General features: G+C 44.8%; 1 long non-coding RNA gene across 2 annotated transcripts; it reads left to right on the forward strand.

Moving 5' to 3' along the window:
• The first annotated feature begins 833 nt into the window (after positions 1 to 833).
• On the forward strand, positions 834 to 22896 carry LOC141089852 (uncharacterized). Of its 2 annotated transcripts, XR_012232379.1 has the most exons (3): positions 834 to 1198; positions 21508 to 21576; positions 21900 to 22896. It is a non-coding gene; the product is annotated as an uncharacterized lncRNA (long non-coding RNA). The 2 variants fall into 2 exon arrangements; XR_012232378.1 differs by having other exon boundaries at positions 21508 to 22896.
• Positions 22897 to 22967: the final 71 nt, after the last annotated feature.

Genomic DNA, 22967 nt, shown 5'->3' on the forward strand with positions numbered 1-22967 from the left:
TACTTTTTCACTGAGGCATGTAAGGTAACAATAGGTCCCTTGATTTTACCTATATATAGGGTCTCTCTATTGGGACTGTTCCCAATTTGCGTTTTATCGCTCTAGTATATAAGTGCTGTCTTTGTATGGCCACCCCCACATTTATATGTGGTCTGCATAATATACCGTAGCTACAAGTGACTCGGATGAGTACCTCATTCCAAGCTCCGTGTATTATCATCGTGTATTATCATCCTGTAAACTTGCGTCATACTATTCTCACTATGTAAATATTGTCTCTGTTTGGAGAGTTTTCTCATCCATATGTGCTTCACACAAATAATACATCTTGGATGTAGGAGATCTGGATGAGCATATAAGAGAATCATAGGTTTTTCAACCTGGATTAGTATTTTATTGTAAGCTCTGGGTGTACTAATATCGTGCTGATTCGCGCTATATTATTTTACTATACAAGTGTTGTTTTTTCCATCTATATATGCTCTGTACAATGTACTCTAGATGTAAGAGATCTTGATGAGCTTGTAGGGCAACAACAGGTTACCTGACTCTACCTATCTAGGGGTATTTGATGAGGACTACTTTAATACAGCCTTTGCATAGTAATTTTGTCAATTTATACGCGTCCTGTATGATATATTTATACGCAGGTGATCTGGATGAGCAGTCTGCCTTGAAATTCTATCTGCTAAAATATTCTGTTGATTTACGCTATACCACTTTTACATACAAGTGGAATTATTGTATTACATTGATAGTGTGACCCTTATACTTGTAAATAAAGGTGTTCTGTTCAAAAACGCTATGCAACGTACCCTTTGTGCCATGATATAAGGGTGCCATATCTTGGCGTTTGTACGGTTAATAATTGTGTTGACACATATGGGAGCGTTTGATCGGGATGACTTCTTCACCACATGAGGGCGCTGCCTGCTTAGCAATCTCCCTCATATTTTCGTCATCTGTGTAACTCCTCCCTTGGTGCTAACTGCTCTATCTGGTACGCTGTTTGCGTACACAACTTGGAGTAACCTTGGAGGATTAGCCCGTGCTGTGCTCTATGAGCGTAGACGCCGTCTGTGTTACGTCACAGACTCCTGTGGGTCATTTCCCCCCGCCCTGAGCGTGCTCTTCCGGGTATTACACCATGCGCCGAGACTCTGACTTTAACCGCTCTATTGCTGAGGGCTCCCAGCTGGTAATAATCTTCTCTTTATTTTCTAATGATTGCTGTATATAAATATCTGGTGTACACAGGGATGGGATACACTCACCTTGAGGAAGACACCTTGTGTGTCGGAACGCGTGGGTTTCTTTATGCCACCTGATGGGCTGCCTGTCTGACTGCTGACTGGGATAACTGGGTGACCGGACTCTGATACTTACCCTGATAGGGAAATGGTGATGTATAGCTATACTTCAATCAGGGCTAGTGCATCTCTCAGTATTTCACTTTTGATCTGCTAGAGCCACTGACTACTAGGATTAAACATATTCTTTGTGTGGTCATTTATTCAGGTATTATGCTTGATATGATATTACACTCTACCTGAGTATACTATAACCACTGTGTATCAGGTTTTGTTTTACACAACCTACGGTCTTACCTAAATGGAACAACCAGCAGCATACTACTACTAAATAGTAATTTATATGTGATTTGTATACTGTCCAGGCAGTTGGTGGACATATTGTGGACTATGGGACCTCTTGTTTGTTATAGTCCCTTGCCTTGTTTTTAAATGTTTTTATTGTGTGTAGTGTTTCATGACCTGATGTACAATAAAAATTCATGATTTTTTCACAATTACTAGTTATTAGTGTGGTGATCCTAAATTATTTCTTTGCATAGTCTTTCATCTATTTAAAAGGGCGGCACCTCTCCCACGCATCAGTTGGTTTCCTGTTCCTAGAGGACGGGACTTCCTTCAGATCGTCCATCATGGAGTCGCCGAGGGATTCCCAGGCCGGCTGACCGACCCAGGTAGCGAGGAGGTCTCCTACCTCGGTCAAGCTCGGGTCCCTGGAAGCGCCACGGTGGGGGCGGGTAGGTCACCACGACGGTGGAGAGAGCAGGTGGAGCCAGGGGTCCGGTGGACAGCCACCTCCATATTGCCGCACCAGGAGGTATGTATGTCCCGGGCCCCTCCTGGTGCGCTCTCCCCGTGGTCCGCTCTCTCTCTTCCGGCCGGGCCGGCGCGCGTGGGGGCTGTGGCCTGGCCTGGCCTGAGCCGGCGGCGCCGTGCCAGCTCCTTCTGCGCATCCCCCGCAGGCCTCAGACGGGCGGCGGAAGTGATGCGGCGGAGGGGGCGGGGCCGGGGACGCCGAAACCGGAAGTCGGGTGCCGGCCGGCTTCCGGCGCGCGCCGCGTGTGCACGGCGGTACTGGGCGGCGCGCGGTGGCCGGGGAGGGAGGACCGGAGCTTGCGGGGGGGTCCCGGGTGGGAGGTGCGCGCCAGAACCCTGCTGACCCGGACAAGGAGGCCTTAAAAGGCAGGGGGTGACGCTGCTGGGGTGCTTCTGAAGGCCAGCGATGGATACGACAAGCCCCCATAGAGCAGCTGGACGAGGTGCAGGAGCACCCACAGAAACAGGCAACAGTGAAACCACATGCGAGTGGCCAGCAGAAGAAGAAACGGACGGGCGAACAAAGCCACAGAAGTTCCTCCAGGCTAAAGGACCCTCCTGCCTCCCTCCGTGATCCGGTACCTGCCTCATCTGCATGGGTAAGAGATCTCCGTGAATGTACCCTGATGCAGTGTTCCCTTATGTTTTGTTCGCAGGGGAGGAAAGCTACGGGAAAACAGGAGCACAGGGAATGTGCTCTCTGTAGTTTCCCCTTGCCGGACGGCCACCCTAAAAAGTTGTCAGCCATGCGTGAGACAAACGGTAGGGGTGGAAGGGGATGTTGGCCCTGGGGTAGATTGACAGGCCCTTACACTCTCCCCCGTCCATACAGGTAGCGGAAGAAACGCCGGACTTCACCACAAGCCTGAGGGACATAATCAGGACAGAGATAAAGGCCCTATCTAAAAAGGATTCCTCTAGGGGAAGAGAATGTAGTTTCTCAGGTTCAGAGTCCTCGACCGCCCTAAGGATCGATGACTCTTCAGATTCCCCGGCCTCCACTTCGTCTTCTTCGGAGGAAGACTCGAGTCGATTCTGCTTCCCCTTAGACCAGATGGATAAGCTAGTTAAAGCAATAAGGTCCACCATGGGGGTAGCAGACACAAAACCGGAACTTTCAGCTCAGGACGTGATGTTCGGGGGTCTAGATCCCAGGAAGCGGAAGGCCTTTCCATTAAATGATAAGGTCCAGAGCCTAATAGGGAATGGAAGAGACCTGAAAAAAGAGGCTCCTTACCTCCGGCCTTCAAGCGGAGGTACCCGTTTGACAACCCAGTGGTAAACAGATGGGATAAAGCCCCTAAACTGGACGCGGCAGTAGCCAAAGCCTCCAAAAAATCCTCCATTCCCTTCGACGACATGGCCTCCTTAAAAGACCCGTTAGATAAGAAAGCAGACTCCTTTTTGAAGGGAACTTGGGAAATGTCAACAGATGCTCTAAGACCAGTGAAGCTGCCACATGTACGGCCACATCCATGATGGTCTGGCTAGACCAATTGGATTCCCAACTAAAGGACGGAGTCTCAAGAGCTTCTATCCGGAAAACGCTGCCAATCATCCAAAGTGCGGCAGCTTTTTTGGCGGATGCTTCAGCGGACTCTGCGAGGATGGCAGCCAGAACTGCGAGTTTATCTAATGCAGCTCAAAGGGCCCTTTGGTTAAAATGCTGGCCGGGAGATATCCAGGCCAGATCACGACTCTGCTCCATTCCATGTGAGGGTGAATATCTGTTTGGCCCAGTCTTGGATGAACTCTTAGAGAAAGCCGGGGATGATAAGAAGAAGTTCCCCAGTCTACCGAATCCTTTTTACAGACGTCCCATTACCAGGAAAGGCTTTTTCCGTAGAAGGCCGTCCAGAGATCAGGGCAGATGGGAGGACAAAAGGAGAGGTACAGGTTTCATGTTCGGAGGAGGGGGGCGTCAAGAAGGTCCAGCACGTGACACTAAAAAACCCCCCCAATGACTAGTTGCCCTGGTAGGGGGGAGACTAGCTGCCTTCTACCCAGCCTGGTCCTTGATTTCCAATAGTAAATGGATACTGGGGGTGATAGCTGCGGGTCTACGCCTAGAATTCGCCCGGGTCCCCCAAGATCGATTTAAAGTCACCCCACTCAGGTATTCCACACCAGAACAAGCTGCCCTGGAGGCCGAGGTGCATGATCTCTGCCGTAAGAGGGTCCTAACGGTGGTCCCAGAGGGAGAAACGGGGAAAGGGTTTTAGTCTCCCCTGTTCCTGGTCCGCAAACCAGACTGGTCCTTCAGGACTATAATAAACCTTAAATCCCTCAACGAATTCCTGGTCATACGCCCGTTTAAGATGGAGACAATTAAATCAACAATAAAATTACTGTTTCAAAACTGTTTTTTATGGTGGTGTTAGATTTAAAAGACGCTTACTACCATATTCCCATTCATGCAGCCCATCAGCGGTTTCTCAGAGTGGCGGTTCAGCTGGATGGGTCAGTCCAACATTTCCAATATGCGGCCCTCCCCTTTGGGGTGGCAGTCGCTCCCCGTGTGTTTACCAAAGTTGTAGCCGAAGTTATGGTCCATCTACGTGAATCGGACATTCTTGTGATCCCCTACTTAGATGACTTCCTGATCGTAGGGAAAACAGCAAAACATTGTCTGGAACAACTACAAAGGGCAATGTCTGCCCTAGAGGGGTTAGGATGGCTGCTTAACATTAAAAAGTCTCGGTTACAGCCGGTGAGAGTCCAACAATTCTTGGGCCTGATCCTAGACTCTGAGAAACAGGAATGCCGTCTGCCCCCGGAGAAGCTTGTTCGCCTACACTATCAGGTCCTGAACGCTTCCAATAACCCTATCATGTCCCTCAGGAGAGCCATGTCCCTTCTGGGTTCCCTCTCGTCCTGTATCCCGGCAGTCCAGTGGGTACAGTTTCATACAAGAAAACTGCAGGGCGAGGTCTTAAGGCATCAGAGAATCCTTGAGGGTTACTTAGAGGGCCAGCTAACCTTGTCCCGAAACACAAGGGAGTCCATAGAGTGGTGGCTAGTCAAGGATAATTTATCCAAAGGGGTCCCCTGGGAGTATGACATATCCCGCATAATCACCACAGATGCTAGCCCTTCCGATTGGGGGGCTCATATGGGTGAGATTCTGGTACAGGGCCTATGGGAGCATCATCAGATAGAAATGTCATCTAATCTGAAAGAGTTGACAGCGGTAGAGCAGGCAGCTAAGGAGCTACTTGTGTATCTACAGGGCCATCGTGTGCGAGTGTTCTCCGACAATCGGGTCACCGTGGCTTATATCAACCACCAAGGCGGGACTCGTTCCAATCCCCTGATGAATGTGGCAGAACGGCTATTCCGGCTAGCAGAGCAGCATTTTCAATCTTTAACAGCTCTACATATAAAAGGGAAGGAAAATATCACAGCAGATTTCCTAAGCTGCAATCCACTAAAACAAGGAGAATGGTCCCTAAGCACCTCCATCTTCGACCTGATTGTACAAAAATGGGGACAACCAGAGGAAGACCTCTTCGCTACCAGGGAAAACAGAAAATTAAAACCATTTTGCTCCCTAAATCCCAGAGAGAACCCCCTGGCCGTAGATGCCTTTCTGATAAAGTGGGACTTCGGGCTAGCATGCTCCCTCCCCTATCGCTACTACCCCTGGTGATGAAGAAAATCAGGAGAGACAGAGCAAGGGTGATAGTTATCGCTCCATTTTGGCCCAGGAGGGCTTGGTTTTCTTGCCTCAGGACCATGTCGGTGTCCGACCCTTGGGTCCTTCCGGACATCCCGGATCTCCTATCCCAGGACCCAGTGTTCCATCCTCAGGTGGCTGGCCTACATCTGACGGTGTGGAGTTTGAACGGACACTGCTGAGAGAAAAAGGCTTCTCCCCAGACCTGATTAACACCCTACTTAAAAGTAGAAAAGTCATCACTACCAAAATCTGTCAGAATTTGGAAAAAATTCCTGCAGAACTCTGGAGTGGTCGCTGGCGCTTCAGCACCTGTAAACCAAATCTTAGAGTTTCTTCAGAAAGGTCTGGATATGGGGCTCTCCACTAGTACCCTTAAAGTACAAGTATCAGCCTTGGGGGCCCTCTTTAGCTGCAACATCGTGGGTAATTACTGGATCAGTAGATTCATTAAGGCAGCAGGTAGATCCAGGCCAATAGCGAAAGATAGATTCATGCCGTGGGACTTGAACCTAGTCTTCACGGCTATGACAGAAGCCCCATTCGAACCTATCTCATCAGCTTCCATAAAGAACCTGTCCCTCAAAGTAGCCTTCCTAGTAGCTCTAACCTCAGCTCGTAGGGTAAGCGACATCCAGGCATTATCTAGACGTCCTCCTTATATACAGTCCAAGGACGATAGGGTAATACTCAGACCTGATCCGGCGTATTTACCTAAGGTAGTTTCCAGCTTTCATAGGACACAGGAGATAGTCCTTCCATCTTTTCTCCCTAATCCAGCTAATAAGAAGGAAGAGAAGCTTCACACCTTGGATGTTAGAAAATGCCTCATAGAATATCTGGCAGTTACTGATCCCTGGAAAAAAGATAATGCCCTGTTTGTCTCTCATCAAGGCCCTAGGAAAGGTTGTAGAGCGTCAAAAAGTACACTAGCCAGGTGGGTTAGAGAGGCGATTTCAATAGCATACACGTCAAAAGGCAGGTCGCCACCCCTGAAGCTGAGGGCGCATTCCACTAGAGCCATGGCGACCTCGTGGGCCGAAAGATCAGAAGTGTCCATTGACCAGATATGTAAGGCGGCTACTTGGTCCTCTCCGAGCACCTTTTATAGTCATTATAGGCTAGACTTGGGTGCTTCCACAGACCTCTCTTTTGGTATAAGGGTACTGCAGGCTGTAGTCCCTCCCTAAATAGTTTTAATCTCTGTAATTCTCTCAGGTGGTGCTGTCATGGACGACTGATAAAGTCTTAGTTACTCACCGGTTAACAGTGTTTTTCGGCGTCCATGACTGCACCCGTATATTTCCCTCCCTTTAGTTTAAATTTGGGTGTGCACTTCTTCCTCTTGTATGTACACTGGTAAGGAATAGTTGTGTAAAAGTACTGTGTATAAATTTGCTATTAACCATTGTGGTCCTCTTGTGCTCTGTAATCCAACTGATGCGTGGGAGAGGTGCCGCCCTTTTGTATCTGTAGGTTTCCTGTTCCTGAAGGGCGGATCCCCTCTCTCAGGTGGTGCTGTCATGGACTCCGAAAAACACCGTTAACCGGTGAGTAACTAAGACTTTTGCAGCAACGACAACTGCAAGTCACTTTTGAAACGTCTCTGAGCTTTCCACGTCTTGCCACTGGGATTTTTGCCCATTCCTCAAGGCAAAACTGCTCCAGCTCCTTCAAGTTAGATGGTTTCCTCTGGTGAACAGCAATCTTCAAGTCTGACCATTTTCTTGTTGAAGGTGAATTTATGTCCCAGTCTCAAATCACTGACAGACTGAAACAGGTTTTGCTCAAGAATATCCCTATATTTCACACCTTCAATCTTCACCTCGACTTGGACCATTTTCCCAGTCCCTGCTGCTGAAAAACATCCCTACAGCATAATGCTGTCACCACCATGTTTCATTGTGGGGATAGTGTTCTTGGGGTGATGAGCTTTGTGATTGGCGCCAGACATAGCATTTACTTTGGACAAAAAGTTACATTTTGATCTCCTCTGACCACAGCACCTTCCTCCATACATTTGGGGAGTCTCCCACATGTCTTTTAGCAAACACAAAAATGAGCCTTCAATTTTTGTGTGTAAGTAAAGGCTTTTTTCCCCTCACCCATGAAAGCATTTGAGAGGGTAGGATCCGCACCTATTACTGGACAGGAATCCAAGAGCACAAAATAAAACAACTCCTACTTCCTACTTCAATGTGGTTTCCTGTCCTTTAGATGAATCATGGAACACCATGGATTTATAGCCACCTTGGTAAGAATAGTAGTGAGTGCAGGGGCCCCAGTTTGGTGCCGAAATGCTAACATTAGTGATGAGCGAGTATACTCATTGCTTGTTTTTTCCTGGGCATGCTTGGGTGTCCTCTGAGTATTCTATCATGCTCAGAAATTTAGTTTTTGTCGACGCAGATGCATGATTTGCAGCTGCTAGGATGCGGTAACCAGAATTTCCCCAAGACTGGAATCTAGAATTATAGGTGTCCATTTTCGCTTAAAGCGAACCTGTCTGTAGGATTTTGCTAAGTAAATTACAGACAGTGTCAGGTTGGCGCCGTTATACTGATTAAAACATCTGGGATTATGAAATCCGTCTTGTGGTTGTTGTTTAATCTGTATTTTTAGTTTTGAGATAATGATATGCTTGTGCTCCAGGACAGCATGTGGGGAGTTGTCATATGGTGTTCTGCTTATATATGCATCTGTATGGGCTTATAACAGGTCACCTATTTTACATGCATATAATATTGTTGATATGCATTATTGTTGATAAATGCATACAATATTGTTGGATATTGTGAATTTTGAAAAAAAAAACAACTTTCAGCAAAATGGCACCAGCTGCGCACAAGCATCAATCTTTTACCAATCGATGCTACTGCGCAAGTGCTGCCACTATTTTGCTGCAGCCAAGTTTTTTTTTTCCCCTTCAATAAAATGGCACCTTCAATGGAAAAGGTCAACCATATTGGGGTAGAAACCCTAGTCAAGGCCTTGTTTAAGGTTACCAGGGTTCTTAAATCACTTAAACTTCTGCTTCCATTAACATGCTAAGTCTTAGGACCAGTTTCTATAATAATAATATTTTTTTATTTTTATAGTGCCAACATATTCTGCAGCACTTTACATTATAGAGGGGACTTCTACAGACAATAGACATTATAGCATAACAAACACATAGATCAAAACCGATACCAAGAGGAATGAGGGCCCTGCTCTCAAGCTTACAATCTATGAGATACTTCTCTTATACGTATGGTTGGTTATCTTCCTCAGGTTTAATTAGATATTCTGTACTCCATAAATCACCTAACCAACAAGTGGCATTAATTCATTTTATACTCTTATTGGCACTTTTTTGTTGGCACATTGATGGTCAAGATATTTAAGACTTTCACAATCTTCCTTTCTGAAGCTCTCTCCACTGAACTAGGATATTCTGGGGATCTTTCTTCAGGTGTAAGATCTTACAGGGGTGCTCCCTCCCTGAGGATTCCTTTATCAGTCTCTAAGGTGCTGCCATGGGTGAGGGGAACAATAATAATTACTTACTGTTAGTGATGAGTGAACTTGCTTGGATGTGTTATCTGAGGATGCTCTGATTTTATTCAAGCATCTTGGGCGTGCTCGGATAATATACTCGCGTCCCTGCGGCTGCCTGTTTTGCGGCGGTAGACAGCCGCAACACATGTGGGGATTACCAAACAGGCAGCTGCAGGGACTCCAAATATATTATCCGAGCACGCCCAATTTAACACCCGAGCATACTCGAATAACACGTTATCTGAGCACGTTGGCTCATCACTACTTAATAGTAATTTGATTTTACTGAAAATCATGACCGCACCCTGATTTTCCCTTCTTATGGTTGACGGTGGTTCTCAATCTTCTCACAATGGAGAACGGGCTTGAGTGAATGTAGAATTAACAACCAGAATGAATATAATTTGAGTGACTCTTACTTCTTGGAAACCACACTGAAGGCAGAAGCGGGAGTTGCCTTTTTATTCTGTGCTCTTGGCTTCTTGTCCAGTAATGGGGCAGATCTTTACTCTCTCAGGAGCTGCAGAGTGGCTGGTAATCTAAGCAACAAACTTGTACCCTAAATAATTAAAAATCCCTTTGTTATTGATGGAGAGGATTTATAATAAGGGCTACAATGCAGTTACTTGTTTTTACAAACACTTTGCAATTATACCCTTTTATGAACTTAATGCACCCTTTAAGGCCAGGTTTACATGTTTTCTCCATGTTCATGAATCCATTGGGTATTCATATTCCGTTGAAAAACATGATTCAAACATCCGACCATGTAGACGAGGAGCTGCTGTGCCTCTGGCTGGTCCAACCTCTCCTCTCCATAGAATTTCATTAGTAGCAACTTTTATCTCACTGTAAAAAATTTGTCTTCACTGAACATATGAATACATTCATTCTCAATTTATGAGTAAAAAGTAGATATCTCTGATAAAGTTTCATTTTTCCATGGGTACTACTAATTAATGACATAAAAATTAAACCAATGGTTACTCTTTAAAAGGGTTGTCCAGTCTAAAATGAAAAGTCTGCAGTGACTTGAGTGAGGCCATGCCCAATAGACGGCTTCTGCGCGAGAGTAAGCATATAGTATACATCACCACTATTCCGAGCTCAGATACTGGCGAATCCTCACAGCGCACACTGTGTGTGTCAAGGGGATTCAAAAGCCTGTAGTCACACAGAGCAACTGCAGACTTTGCATTTTAGACCGGACAACCCCTTTAAACCCTTCACAATATTTGCAGTATATATACACGTCATGGTGTTCGCCTGCACAAAGGCGTCTGTGGGCAAGCAATCGTCACCAGGTATTAAACTGATTCTGATAGCTGATGCCTGGCACTCATTGCCAGGAGTGTAACCTGCTAAATATTGTGGTCAATATCAATTGCGGCACTTGGAAGGCATGCAGAGGGAGGGAGCCCCAGCCAGTGTCTGATCAGCGCCCCGCGGCCTCAAACACTCATTGTGCCAATGGTTCCATTTGCTGCTTCATTTGAACAGGATTAATCTTTGTGAAAGTATATGGGCAAAAATGGTATCTTTTTATAAAAGAGAACAGCCATGACTTTTTAGTTTTATTTAGCCCCATTAAAAGGATTTTAGACTAGACTATCTGTGTTTGATCAGTAAAGATCTGACCCATGAAGCAACTGATGATCAGCAGGCTTGTCCATACAGCAGTCTGCCTAGTGCTAGTGTTCAGTCTGATCCAGGATAAAGAGAATGATCTGATGTGCCAAGCACTGCCCCACTTATATGTAGGTTGTGAGGTGACACGGTGAGGGTTGCATGCATGAAACTCAAATTATTCCGATAAAGTCACACATTTCCGATATTGGTAGAAAAACTCTCCCATTTATCTAAACTTGCATAAATGAAGATTTTTGGTACTCGCTGTAAAACTTCCTTCACGAAACCTTCATTGGTGACACAGGCACCATAAGTTACATGCTTGGAGGCTCCTCCTGAACAGACTACACCTGGGCAGATGACACCAGCCATGCAATTAGAGCAAAAGCAGAATGAGCAGCAAAACCCAGACCTTCCAAACAAATGAGGGTGTCATGTCCTCCAGGAAAGTCTTAAATTCTCGCACACTTCATTGAGGAACACGTGAACCATGGCACATCTTAAAGGAGGCCCTGGGGTGGGAAAATGAATACTGTACTGTAGAAGGAAGAATATCAATCCCTCAGGCTACTATCTGAGCAGCTCGTAGAACCCTTCTGCTAAGACTAGCCTCCCTAAACGCAAAGGTAACAGCGCCACGAAGATGTGGACTGAAGCCCAATTAGGAGCCACTGCGAAAGAAGGACAAACTCCTGGAGGCATAAGACCCCAGAAGGCTTCTACCACATGGGGAAATGAGCTGTGCTCTTGCTGGGGTACTCTAGCTTATCTTCTCCATTGGCAGAGCAAAATGAGCGAACCATGGGAGCATTAGGTTAGTTGTACCCCAAACTAATTGCATGTAAATATACTGTATGTGTTGTAATGCTGAGTAAAGCCTTAGCTTTCATGTAGAAATCAGTTTTGCCATTCTAGAGAAATTCATGATTGGAATGGTGTGCTTATTTAATAAGTCAGTGCAGCGGAGGCAGGCACTACATTTACACCTCTCTAGTCCTCTCCCTATTCTGCACCCACTGCCTGCCTCCTGTCTCTGTCTGACAGATTACTGAAATATGAGCGACCGGTCTCTCTGACCGCAGGCAGGGAAAAGGCAGAGAAACAGGAGAGGTGTAAGCGCAATGCCCGCCCCATTGCACTTGCAACTCATTAGCATACAGTTTAATGAATGGATTTCTCTCTAATGGTTAAACGGATTTCTACAAGAAAGATAAGGCTTTACTCAGCATTAAAGCGACTTTAGGCCTGTTTCACACTTCAGTTTTTTTGTGTCGGTTAAAATCCGCCAAAATGGCGGAAAGCGGATCCGTTGGTAACTGATGTGAACGGATGCCACCGGACCGTTTTTTTGACGGATCCGATGAATGAAGAATTTTAAAGGAACTGCACCTGGGGGGGGGGGGGGAAGAGAATTATTTTCCATCCGCCAGAAAGGATTTCAGGGTTAAATTTCTGGCTGACTTCCTTCCTCCGGGCATGCGCACTGTAAAATGCAGATCCTGCAGCAAAAAAAACGTTGCATGGTCCATCCAGGCATGTCGGCGGACGCAAAAAATTTGGCGGATCCGCAAAAAAACGGATCCAACGGATGGCCATCCGTCAAGATCCGCCGGTAATGCAACTCAATGGGGAAAAAAACGGATCCGCCAAAAAAATGGCGATGTTTTTTTTAAAAACCGGCGGATTTTGACTGATGGTCAAAAACGGAAGTGTGAAACAGGTCTTACATACGTGCCAGTAGCGTGGGGTAAAAAATCCTGATGACAGAATCTTTTTAAGGCACTGTATAGCAGGTACCAGTAAGGCCGGTTTCACATTAGCGTTTACGGCCGCAGCATCGGGCTGCGCACGGCCGCCGCTAAGCCCCGCCCCCTGCCGCGCCTCCGCAGGTAGCTCCGCCTCCAGGCGCATGACGCTGCATGCGTCCCCTATCTTTATCACTGAGGACGCAGGCCGTGCGCAGTATGCGTTTGGCGGCGCCTGCGTCCTTTTGACGGCGCACCGCCAAATGCATACTGCGCACGGCCTGCGTCCTCAGTGATAAAGATAGGGGATGCATGCAGCGTCATGCGCCTGGAGGCGGAGCTACCGGCGGAGGCACGGCAGGGGGCGGGGCTTAGCGGCGGCCATAAACGCTAATGTGAAACCGGCCTAATGGGGTTAGTCTGACTGCTGTTATAAGGTGGTTATTTTTTGAAAAAAAGCTGCATTCACAGGTTGGAATCAAAAACCCCATTGCCAAGCTCGGTGGTGCAATTTGCAAGTTGCATCCACCAACAACGCATTGGTAACCATGTATCTATTGACAAGGTGCAATAAGCTGATGTCCTTTGCAAACTGCGCCACTCAGCATGTTGGCATTGTATAATCCAGCCACACACCTCTTTGTGGGTTCATTCACACGGCATCTATGATCTCCAGGAAGCCCGTTGATAATTGTGTAATATTTTGTGATAAAACATACTGATAACTCAAATACTGATGATGGTCTCTAAAGACTATTTTTTTCCAAGCTTCAACCCAGAGAAACCTACTTGATAATCTGTGCTTTAAGTATATACAACCCTCCCAAAGAGTTAAAATGCAGGTCAGAAAGGCGTCTGCCGTTCTTCTGAAGGTGTAATCACAACAACACTGCAAAACCGCATTTAAGGCTATGCGCCCACATAAGCAGAATTTTCCTGAGCAAAACCGGACTCCTTCGCAGGAAATCTGCATTTTTTAGCGCGTTTTTTGCGTGAATTTTTCACATTTTTTTCCGGAGCATCCTAATACAATGAACATAGTGGCAAATTCGCAGATTTTCCACAAAATTAATGAACATGCTGCATTTTTTTCCACGATGCTTTTTTTTTTGCGGAAAAAAAACGCAGCATGGGCACAAAAATTGCGGAATGCATTCTAATAATGGGATGCTTAATGTATGCGCTTTTTAAGCTTTTTTTATGCTGTGAAAAACGCTAAAAAAAGCAAAAAATCTTGAACGTGGGCACACAGCCTAAAGGACGTGAATTGTGTTACTGCCATTTTGGTAAAGATTTTAGAAAAAAAGTGTTCCCTCCAAATTATGGATGGCAATGGGTCAGGCTATGATTGCACGTATATCAAGAATGAGACAATGCATTAATAAAGACAGGTGAGCAAGTAAGAATGAAAATCTGCTGAGAACTAGTGTGGACTTATTCATTCCCTTACGTGGCACGCGAGGCACACCTTTGCCTTTAAGAAGTTAATCTGTCCAAGGAACGGGGGCTTAGCAATTTCTCAGTAGCTATTTTTGGACTGTGCGGTTCGCCAGCAATGTGCTGCATGGAAGTAGGTATTCCTAGGTCGAGTGCTAGAGGTGACCGCAAGTGCCAGATGGCACGAAGACGGTACATCGCTAGCTGCAGCGCACGCTCACATCCTGCAATCCCAAGTGTGCAGTACCCCATGTGGAGGATGGAATTTCCTGCAGTCACAAGAGACGACTGGTATGCAAATACAGCAGAAAGAAAGCTGGCAGTTGTCGCACTTTATTCTTGGTCCATAACGTTTTAGATGACAGCACTTGTACTCGATCCAGGAATGCTGTGGTTTCAGATTTATGTCAATGGGAAAACCCTCCTTACCGCAAATATCTGAACTCGACGAGGGGGTCTAGCAAAAGAATTTGTAAGATTCATGAAAAAGATTAAAAGAGTTGGCAGCAAAAAATATTACACTTTTCCCACATTTTAGATTGTCGTCATCTTTTAATTACTAAATTCAGCGTTTTGTTCTCGGTTTCCTGACATGAACTTTTTGTAGCAGTCACATCTCTGTAAGGGCAGAGACAGATTGCCGTATTTCTCGTGCGAGAATCGCAAGGTAAACCTTGTGCTGGATGTCGGCTCAGGTCTGGAGAGGTGCAGTGCGACGCGATTCTCGCACGAGTGATACGGCCGTCTGACTCTGCCCTAATAAGGAACCGCAGACACTCTGCAGCCCAATTGTTTCATAGAGGAGGAAGACTTTAAGGCGACGTTCACACTTGTGTTCTCACCTGCCATTTGGCCCTTCTGTTTTTAGGAAAAGACAAAAAGGAACTAATGTCAAAAACCTAACTGAGGCACTAGTTAGTATGGAGTCCGTCTGGCCTCTGTTACTTGTTTTCACAATATGGCCGGAGTCACTCTAGCGATTAAATCAGACGAATGCAATACGATAAAAAAATCGCATTGCATTCGTCCCAATGTTATTCTATGTTGCTGCTCCCATCATCCGTTTTTTTATCGGATCCGTTCCTCGGACCGAGACAATTGCACCATGCTGCGATTGTCACCGATTTTCGGATTGGATTCGACAATGCAAGTCTATGGATGCAATTAAAAATCGCATTGAAAACGCACCACACGTGTGACTTGCGATTAAATCGCAAGACTTCTCCAGGTCAACAGGAAAGAGCATCAGGCATTGGTATTGGATGTCAATTTGATGCTTAGATGCGAATAAAATCGGTTCATCGCCGGAAAATGGGATGACAGACAGATCCCTGGCCAAGAATTCTTTGTGGGATTTCGTACCGTTAAAATGGGACCGATTATTTTATTCGTTGTGTGTGACTCCAGCCTATTACAAGAAAAAGTTCTGCATGATGAATTTATTTTCTTTTGTTTAAAAAATGCAACACAACCTGAATAGACCCCATAATCACTGGGGTCTTTCTGTTTAAGTTTTGCAGTAGATAAAATATATATATATATATATATATATATATACACACACACACACACACACACACACACACACACACACACACCAAACGTTTGGGCACACCTTCTCATTCAAAGAGTTTTCTTTATTTTCATGACTATGGAAATTGTAGATTCACTCTGAAGGCATCAAAACTATGAATTAACACATGTAGAATTATATAATTAACAAAAAAGTGTGAAACAACAGAAAATACTGTATGTCTTATATTCTAGGTTCTTCAAAGTAGCCACTTTTTGCTTTGATTTCTGCTTTGCACACTCTTGGCGAGCTTCAAGAGGTAGTCACAGGAAATGGTTTTCACTTCACAGGTGTGCCCTGTCAGGTTTAATAAGTGGGATTTCTTGCCTTATAAATGGGGTTGGGACCCTCAGTTGTGTTGTGCAGAAGTCTGGTGGATACACAGCTGATAGTCCTACTGCTTTTTTTCTTGCCATAATACAAATTCTAAGTAAAGAAAAATGAGTGGCCATCATTACTTTACGAAATGAAGGTCAGTCAGTCCAAAAAATTGGGAAAACTTTGAAAGTGTCCCCAAGGGCAGTGGCAAAAACCATCAAGCGCTACAAAGAAACTGGCTCACATGAGGACCGCCCCAGGAAAGGAAGACCAAGAGTCACCTCTGCTGCGGAGGATAAGTTCATCCGAGTCACCAGCCTCAGAAATCGCAGGTTAACAGCAGCTCAGATTAGAGACCAGGTCAATGCCACACAGAGTTCTAGCAGCAGACACATCTCTACAACTGTTAAGAGGAGACTTTGTGCAGCAGGCCTTCATGGTAAAATAGCTGCTAGGAAACCACTGCTAAGGACAGGCAACAAGCAGAAGAGACTTATTTGAGCTAAAGAACACAAGGAATGGACATTAGACCAGTGGAAATCTGTGCTTTGGTCTGATGAGTCCAAATTTGAGATCTTTGGTTCCCACCACCGTGTCTTTGTGCGATGCAGAAAAGGTGAACGGATGGACTCTACATGCCTGGTTCCCACCGTGAAGCATGGAGGAGGAGGTGTGATGGTGGGGGAGCTTTGCTAGTGACACTGTTGGGGATTTATTCAAAATTGAAGGCATACTGAGCCAGCATAGCTACCACAGCATTTTGCAGCGGCATTCTATTCCATCCGGTTTGCGTTTAGTTTGACCATCATTTATTTTTCAACAGGACAATGACTCCAAACACACCTCCAGGCTGTGTAAGGGCTATTTGACCAAGAATGAGAGTGATGGGGTGCTACGCCAGATGACCTGGCCTCAACAGTCACCAGACCTGAACCCAAATTGAGATGGTTTGGGGTGAGCTGGACCGCAGAGTGAAGGCAAAAGGGCCAACAAGTGCTTACACCCTCCCCGCCCAAACCGGAAGTGACACCGCAAGGGGGACGGCTGGCGCCTAGCCGTCACCCAGCAACAGTGCACACCAGAGAGGGCAAAGGGAGGGGGAAGTCACACTCCACAGTGATCAGATGGAGGCAGGGAATCGCGCTCCGGCAGACATGGTGTGTAGTACACTGAAATTGATTCCCAGACGCACCATTGAAATAACATTGCTAAATCCAAAAAAGGAAAAGAATATAAACCAGATTGATGATAGACAGGGAAAGGGCTGTAAGTTATAAATATAGCTGTATTACATATATCACCATATAAAAATGTATATAAAAGATGCGAGAGTAAAGGCACCCATGGTGATCCAAATATCTCTCAAATAAATAGAGTACGACATATGAAAAAAGTATATAAATATACATGTATCCAGACATGAACAGTACTGATATACACACCAAATAATACAATAGAGAAACACATCAAAACATATACACAGTAATGGAGACAGTCCTCTTCTTTATGCCTATTTTCAATCACTGTGTCCAAGTATTCTACACCAAAAACGACTGAGAGATGATAGATGGGACATCAGGTGGTACAAAGCAGGTAAATAACTGTGAGCAAAAAATGAAATAAACAAGTATTAAAATAAATAATATATACAACTAAAAACAAACAAAATAATTAGGACAGGGCATGCAGAGAGGCAGGAGGAGAGAGCCAAAAATAGTCTCACAAGAAAGACGCAAAGCCCAAGGACTCATTGAGTCCGTGGGGCTTCATGGCACCAAGGATAGTAATCCATCTACATTCGTTCTGGGCGAGGAGGCGTTGAATGTTGCCACCCCTGATCCCAGTCTGAATGTGCTGAATGCCCCTCACCTAGAAGGACTTGGGGTTACAGTCATAATGAAGTTTGTAATGTTTGGGGATGGTTTTCAATTGAGAGATGTCCTGTACATCTGCCGCCGCCATGATGTCTCGGACATGCTCTCTGACTCGCACCTTTAACTGACGAGACGTCAAACCGACGTATATTTTAAGGCATCCACAGGTGGCATAATACACCACCTGTGTGGTGCTACATGTAATGTACTGACGGATGGAAAAGGTGCGTAATCCATCAGCTGACTGGAAGGAAGATGTCCGCAGGACATTTCTACCAGCTACACAATGCCCACAGGGAAAACATCCCTGTGGCGGTCCACGAGAGTCAAAAAAGTTTTTTCTCTGGGGGACATAATGAGAGTGTGCTAACAAGTCTCCCAAATTGGGGCTCCTGCGATATGTTATTAATGGGCGCCTTGACAAAGACCCTTTCAAACTGGGTTCAGATTGTAAAATGTCCCAGTGTTTATCGAGACATTGTCTCATCGTGTCCCACTCCCCATTAAACGTAGAAATAAATCTTACTGTATCCCGTGATTCCTTTTTCATGGGTGGGGGGATTCAATAAAGTAGACCGTGCTGATTTTTTAGCTCTATTATAGCCCCTTTTTATACTCCGATGACTGTAACCCCTCATGAGGAACCTCTCTTTTAGGTCTTCAGCCTGTCATTCAAATCTCTGGTCAGAGGAGCAAATGCGTCGCATGCGCAAAAATTGTCCAATTGGGATGGCCCGTATTGTTGAATATGGATGACAAGACTGCGCATGCAAAAGCGCATTTACAGAAGTGGGCGTCCTGTAGACATCTGTTTGTAGATGTAATTGAGAGTCCACTATAATTTTGATGTCCAGGAAGTCCACTTCCGTTTGACTATAATTGTAAGTCAATTTTATATTGAACCTATTGGAATTCAATTCCTCCATAAAATATAGGAGTTGCTGTTGGGACCCCTGCCAGATGATGAACACATCATCTATATACCGAAGCCAGCACTGCACATGATCTGCGGCCCGAGCACCCTCCCCCCCGAAAATCTCCCTCTGAACCCAGTTTGAAAGGGTCTTTGTCAAGGGGCCCATTAATGACATATCGCAGGAGCCCCAATTTGGGAGACTTGTTAGCACACTCTCATCATGTCCCCCAGAGAAAAAACTTTTTTGACTCTCGTGGACCGCCACAGGGATGTTTTCCCTGTGGGCATTGTGTAGCTTGTAGAAATGTCTTGCGGACATCTTCCTTCCAGTCAGCTGATGGATTACGCACCTTTTCCATCCGTCAGTACATTACATGTAGCACCACGCAAGTGGTGTATTATGCCACCTGTGGATGCCCTAAAATATACATCGGTTTGACGTCTCGTCAGTTAAAGGTGCGAGTCAGAGAGCATGTCTGAGACATCATGGCGGCGGCAGATGTACAGGACATCTCTCAATTGAAAACCATCCCCAAACATTACAAACTTCATGATGACTGTAACCCCAAGTCCTTCATGGTGAGGGGCATTCAGCACATTCAGACTGGGATCAGGGGTGGCGACATTCAACGTCTCCTCGCCCAGAACGAATGTAGATGGATTACTATCCTTGGTACCATGAAGCCCCACGGACTCAATGAGTCCTGGGGCTTTGCGTCTTTCTTGTGAGACTATTTTTGGCTCTCTCCTCCTGCCTCTCTGCATGCCCTGTCCTAATTATTTTGTTTGTTTTTAGTTGTATATATTATTTATTTTAATACTTGTTTATTTCATTTTTTGCTCACAGTTATTTACCTGCTTTGTACCACCTGATGTCCCATCTATCATCTCTCAGTCGTTTTTGGTGTAGAATACTTGGACACAGTGATTGAAAATAGGCATAAAGAAGAGGACTGTCTCCATTACTGTGTATATGTTTTGATATGTTTCTCTATTGTATTATTTGGTGTGTATATCAGTACTGTTCATGTCTGGATACATGTATATTTATATACTTTTTTCATATGTCGTACTCTATTTATTTGAGAGATATTTGGATCACCATGGGTGCCTTTACTCTCGCATCTTTTGTATACATTTTTATATGGTGATATATGTAATACAGCTATATTTATAGCTTGCAGCCCTTTCCCTGTCTATCATCAATCTTGTTTATATTCTTTTCCTTTTTTGGATTTAGCAATGTTATTTCAATGGTGCGTCTGGGAATCAATTTCTGTGTACTACACACCATGTCTGCCAGAGCGCGATTCCCTGCCTCCATCTGATCACTGTGGAGTGTGACTTCCCCCTCTCTTTGCCCTCTCTGGTGTGCACTGTTGCTGGGTGACGGCTAGGCGCCAGCCGTCCCCCTTGCGGTGTCACTTCCGGTTTGGGCGGGGAGGGTGTAAGCACAGTCTCCCCTCCATTGCGCAGGCACACCCCATCAGGCTACAATTGGACCGCACTATCCATGTGACATTGACATGCAGTGTCTCTGCTTAAGCCACACCCCCTGAGGAAGCGGTTTCACCGCGAAATGCGCTATGGGGTCTCTCCTGCACGGCAGCAAGTTCTTTGGCAGACATGATGGGTATGACTTGATTCTTATTACTTATATACTGGGCAAGTGTGCAATACCTTTATGGACGGTCTCTCTTTTCTCACTATGTAGGAGTATTATACTCCTTCTAGTAATAATGTTTAAGTGTATCAGAGAGATCTTTTCCGTCTTTTATATATATCTTTCTTGCATCATGCCTTTACAATAATGAAGTGATTATCTTATTTACCCGTTGCCGCCATTGATACTGTCGCACAGGATTTCTATTTTGTTCCTGGCTACCTCTGACACTTGTATATATACTTCATTTTTAACTTCCTTACGAATGTCTCTGCTCCCCCATATTGCCCTTCAATAAAGAGGTCTATTTGCATGTAGTTTTGGACTCAATTTCCTCTCCTTATTTCTAGTTCTGCTTTGTCGCCCTACCTTTTACTAATTTGGGGTCTATGTGTGCACTGGCACAATATGAATGAATATGTTCTCTGAGGGTATTTGTTTTGTCTTAATTGTCATAGTCATGAAAATAAAGAAAACTCTTTGAATGAGAAAGTGTGTCCAAACTTTTGGTCTGTAGTGTGTGTGTATATATATATATATATATATATATATATATATATATATATATATATATATATATATATATATATATATATATATATTCTCCAATTGCCCCCCCCACATACACACACAAAAAAAAAAGCCAAAGGAATACCCAAACACAAGTGTGAACGCAGCCTCATTAAAAAAAATGCTGGGAATTTGTGTATTAATCTAAATTTAGTGTTCCCATTAACAAATGGTTTAGCGTTCCCATTTTTTTTTTTTTTTGCAATGCTGTTAGCAATCTTTAAATAGAGTATCGCAAGGTAATACCGTGATCTTCATATCTCGCCATGTAGACCTAGCCTTGGGTAACATTACAAGAAAAGTACTCCCTGTCCTTTATTATCTGCTCTACTCCAGGTTTTAAAGACAGCGATGTATATATGGCTTCCAACGATAATGCAATTTCATCTTCATTAAAGGGGCCCCAGATATGAAATAAACGTGAACCTTTCTCCCTGCAGTGCCATCTGTGTTCTGTTGCCGGCCATCTCCGCCAGTGACGAGTACTACTGCGGAGTTCTGTAGTGCAGGTCAGTATCTCCGGCGTGCCCCATGTACTTAGCCGACACAGCGCCTTCTATTCCGCGGATGTGCCTTATGCTATTACCACATTAGTGCTACCAATCATGCGGACATCGCCAGTGTTGTATAAAACCACCTGTTTCATTTTGTACCTTTCCTAACAAGAAGAAATAAGGACAGGAACACTCTACCAGCTGCTGTTCATCCACTGTAGACCGTATATTTGCATAGAGTTTATACTGGACAGTTTTTTTTGTTTAGGTTCTATAAAACCTTTCTGCAGAACTACAAAGATATTAAAGTAAAACATTTTCTGTTTTTTCATCTCCAGACAATCCTCCGCTGACCTTCCAGGTCTCGTGCCCTACTACAGGCGTAATGGTTCCCATTAGTGATGAGTGAACGTGCTCGGACAAACTTATCAGAGCAGGCTCAGGTGCTAACCCAGTGTCTTCAGCGTGCTAGAAAAATATGTTCGAGTCTCCTCGGTTGCATGTCTTGCGGGGACTCAAAAGTATTTTTGGAGCACGCCAAAGACACTGTTGTTCGCACACAAGCATGCTCTGATAACACTTTATTCGAGCATGTTCACTCATCACTGTGTAGTGATGGTGGTAGTACAGGACATGACACAAAGTCCATGGATTACCTGCAGTGGTCACTCGCCGGCTGTATGCAACAAAGACTGGGAACACAATTTACAACTTGAGGGTCCTCTCTGGATCATCTGGGAAAGAAGGGGCAAGTGGTCTTTCTTTTATTATTATATATCAGTACCTGCCTCTAAAATTCTGGTAAAAGTTTTTAAGTTCTGGTCTAACCTTTTACATTCTATTATCAAACTTTTAGAATTAAAAAGAACTGTTAAAAGCAACTGTCTATCCATTTACCCAAGTTAAAGCCTCAAAACGTCTTTATACATTTTACAATACTGTTCCCTTTGGAGATTTTTGTTCACCTCTGAATGTGTAGTCTTTTCCAGGCTATTGTGCATTTTTTTTCCTGGTGTGTGTGTCAGATAACGTTACTGTAGCGCAATCCAGGCTGAAACGCGCACAGTGTGCATACATGGACAGTACGCCAGATCACCAGGTAGGATCCCGGTGGCGCCAGAAGTTGCACATATGATCTACCGAGAGACAAAACAAAGAGACCACCCCGGAGGGAGTTTAATCTGAATCCTTATCTCAGTTAGGTGATGTGATTTCATTATAATATATAAGGTTATCCGTAATAAGGTCGTAGTTCGGGTGAGGGGGCTTCCATATTTGTCTTGTATCTCTTATGGATTTTTATTGCATATTATGGAATAAAAATCATTACAACAATTGTGGAGTCGATCTTTATTTTTACCTGAATCTGGATGCTCCCTCTCTGGATAGGTGCGAGTTTACCTATC

This window comes from Dendrobates tinctorius, unplaced genomic scaffold (genome assembly GCF_039654945.1).
Source record: "Dendrobates tinctorius isolate UK_male_01 unplaced genomic scaffold, ASM3965494v1 ptg000008l, whole genome shotgun sequence".
NCBI lineage: Eukaryota > Metazoa > Chordata > Amphibia > Anura > Dendrobatidae > Dendrobates > Dendrobates tinctorius.